This window comes from Alosa pseudoharengus, unplaced genomic scaffold (assembly GCF_046254945.1).
Source record: "Alosa pseudoharengus isolate Yale_2024_CS ecotype anadromous, Long Island Sound unplaced genomic scaffold, YU_APseudo_1.1 YU_APseudo_1.1_scf_1, whole genome shotgun sequence".
NCBI classification, from domain to species: domain Eukaryota; kingdom Metazoa; phylum Chordata; class Actinopteri; order Clupeiformes; family Clupeidae; genus Alosa; species Alosa pseudoharengus.
The window spans coordinates 54,695,981-54,699,785 of record NW_027468564.1 but is presented as its reverse complement, the minus strand read 5'-3'; positions in this window follow the sequence as shown (position 1 = coordinate 54,699,785).

The window sequence follows — 3,805 nt, the reverse complement described above, 5'->3', positions numbered from 1 at the left end:
AGTACAACACACATTCTAGCGATCATAAACTACACTTAGACGAGACGTACGCAAATAGTAAGAATGACAAACATAATTAATAGTAAACCCTTTGTTTTCATTTGTCAAACAAGTGGGGGAATTTCCCCCGTTTGACTAAGATCTGAGATATAGACTGCAGGAAACACTGCATGCATGTGGTCCTCAAAAACACTGTGCGCCTGGTTCTAGCAGAGAGCCTTGGAAACTCTCCCTGTGGTGATAAGGTCCCGCTGAGCCTGTCTGTGTTACTGTTCATCTTCCAGATCCAAATCCAAAACGTTTAAATCAAAATGCTCCTCCTGTCCAACAGCAGATCAGAACCGCTCCAGGCAGCCAATGCAAACGGAGGGCTGAGGAAAGGTGCGGTGCGGGGTGCTAAACCAGGACGGCGCAGATATGACGCGCGAGCGGAGGCCAAAAGCCCTCCACGTTCTCATGGGCCTCGTTCCGCCCTCGTTCTCTCATCTGGGTCCGCGGCCAAGAGCTCAGGGAGGCAGAACGCGCTAGCTCGCACAGGTCCCTGGCTTTATGACCCGCGGGGGCGGCGAGGTTCTAACGGGGCCGTGATTGTTTTGCGGGTGCCGAGGGGCTTCATGTTCCGCGGGACGAGGCACACACACGGCACCCACGCAGCACTGTTGACACAAACAGGCGCTTATGTGGGAAAGTGGAACTGCATCTAATGGGCGGAGGGGCTGTGACCCGCGGCGGCCAGGCAGGACACGGAGGCATGACAGCAGCACAAAGGTGGTGCAGTCAAGTGTGGAGGGAGGCAAACACTCACCCCGCCCCCCACACACACACACACACACACACCACACACACACACCACACACACCACACAGACAATTCCAACTCAAGCTCAGAGCCCTGACCATCCGCTTTTTCACTCTACTCCTCTCGTTCCTCTCTCACTTCCTTCACATGCACTCTCTCTCTCTTTCTCTCTCTCTCTCTCTCTTTCTCTCTCTCTCTCTCTCTCTCTCTTTCTCTCTCTCTCTCTCTCTCTCTCTCTCTCTCTCTCTCTTTCTCTCTCTCTCTCTCTCTCTCTCTCTCTCTCTCTCTCTCTCTCTCTCTCTCTCTCTCTCTCTCTCTCTCTCTCTCTCTCTCTCTCTCTCTCTTTGTTTTTTACAGTCGCTTTTCTTTTCTTTCTTTTTTCACTTTGGCTCTCTTTCAGTCCGCTTGTCACTCTTGGTTCTTCTTTTCTCTTTGGGTCTGCACTCTCTCTCACTCTCCCAATCGCTCTCTCTGCAGCTAACGTTCTCTGTCACTCTCTCTCTCTCTCACTCACTCCCTCCCTTTCTCTTTCTCTCTCCTAGTGCATTCTTTCACATTTTTTACCTCCTCTCTCTCTCTCACTCTCTCTCTCTCTCTCTCTCTCTCTCTGTCGCCCCTCTCTTTAGCGCTGATCCCAGCGGTTCTGGATCACTGGGGTCTGACATGCCGCTTGGATAGGCAGCTATGGCATCCTCCTGCTCGGCTGAGAGGCCCTGTTTTCTCCCTCCTGAGCAGGGGGACTGTGGGGGCCCGTGGGCTGGTGATGGAGGAGGGATGTGGTTGTTAAGCTGTCTGACTCTGAGGTGTCCCTCTCACCATCTGTCCAGTTTGGCAGCAGTGGGGGCCACGAAACCCTCCCCACCACACACACACACACACACACACACACACACACTCAGACACAGAAACACCACACCAAACACCCCTGCATTCCTCCCCATCCCAGCCTCATAACGCTGTTTTATGGAGAGAGCGCGGGCCAAAGGGGATCATGTCGGATTTACTGGTGTCAGCAGAACACCAGCGAGGTCCACCCAGGCTCTGCGTTCTCCTCCTCCTCCTCCTCCTCCTCCTCTCCCACCCCTGGAGTTAAAGAAGCCTCCATTTCCTCTCCACGGCCCTGTGGATCGGAGGAGCGTTTATGACGCCCAGTGACCTGACGGCGAGCGCTGTGGGGGTCACTGAGCCAATAATGTCGGCCACTGCTGTGTTCGCACATAGCTGAGGAAATCCCTGCTCTAAACGGCTTGGAAAGCACACAGCACCACAGACTTAGCCAGCACTTCACCTTGTTAAAGACAAACAACCCACTTCAGAACAGTCAATTGCTTTTGGAGGCCCGCGGCGCGAGCATCGTCGTGGGGTTTACGTCAACACCCCCGTGTTGCCACAGATGCTGTCTCTGGACACGCCATTAAAAGTGTGGCAGTGGGCAGTTTATGGCGGCTGACCTTTGTAGGCTTCTGTGGCTTGACGTCCTCGTCAAATGACCTCGAGTTCTGGAATGTCATGGAGCAGAGATGACAGGTCAAGCCCCGAGGTCCATAACTACTACCACCTATAAAAATCTGACGGCACGTCTGACCAGAAGCATCAGGGCTAGCCTACATTCTACAACTTTAAAACGGCTCGGTCAACATCGACATCGTACATCAGCGCGACTTCACCGTTTTATGGTGGAACCACCAAGGAAAGCCTTTGGTGGGCCACACGAGATGCCCAGAGCCCCGGTCCAGCCGTCGGCCGCTGTCGGAGGGAGGCAAGCGCAGCCATGACTCAAATTAATAGTGCTGGAGAATGTATTTGTTGATTCAAGCCACGCAGGCGTCCGCTGTGAGGGATGACCTTAGATTTCCCCGGGAGCCTTAAAGGGAAAAAAAACACACACACACACACACACACACACACACACACACACACACACACATGGCCGCCTGGAGCAGCCGCCAGGAGAGCACCATTAGCTCTGAACACAAGCCAGCGGTGATATGGGTAATTCCATCTGCCGGAGAAAACAAACTACAGAGCTGTAGTTTCTCTAAATTGAAGTAGTTTCATTCATGTGGTCTCACTGCCAGGAGTACATTCATGGGTACGATTTGTGGTGAGATCACATGATGCTAAATTGTTGCTTGGAACAAAATCATCGGTTTGTCATGAACATTTTTGGGACAGTCACATAAGGTCCTTACACAGACCACTGAAGTGGGAAATGTTTCAAAGGGGAAGTGGAATACTTTCCCACCAACAGCAATGGGCAGCTCAGGACCACAAAACAACAGTGCCCAAACTGTGCCCAACTGCCCAAAACAACAGTGCCCAAACTGTGCCCAACTTCCCAAAACAACAGTGTTAACACTAGCCATGCCCTCTGTGGAGGAAGAAAATAACACTACTGTTTGTTAGTTTGTTATCTAAACTGAACTTTTCAAAGTTTCTAGTCATTCTTGCTATGCAGTTTTGCTGGCACTACCAATACCAAAGCCATGGGTGGACTTTCCAAAGAAACACTGATAAGACACATTGCCTTTGGATACAATCCTCTGCTATTACCACAAATGTTTGGGGCAGTTTTGTAAGATCTTCTAGCTATTAAAGAGGAAAGTCTAGAGAAGGGATCTGGAACTCATTCCCACCAATAGCAATGGATGCTTCTGGAACACCAGTGTAAGCACACTAACCCCTGGCATGGCTTGTTTTCTCCATCTGTTGTAAGTGTGCGAGAGAACAGCTCTGACCTTGTCTAAGGTGTGAAGAACTCCATCTCAGATTCTGGAATGCAGGTTGGAATGCCCCTCGAAAACACCTATGTCAGATAATAACCGCGATAACTAACCAACCCGAATCACGTTTCACAACCCAAGACGATAAAGACATCCCCAGACAGCCTGAGAATGTCATTGGCTTTATTTACCTTGCCCCGTTAACCACGCTTAACAACTTATTACTCCAAGCCGCAAATCGATGGCGGTTGACAGCCCGTCGTGCTAATTGGTGTTTAATGGAT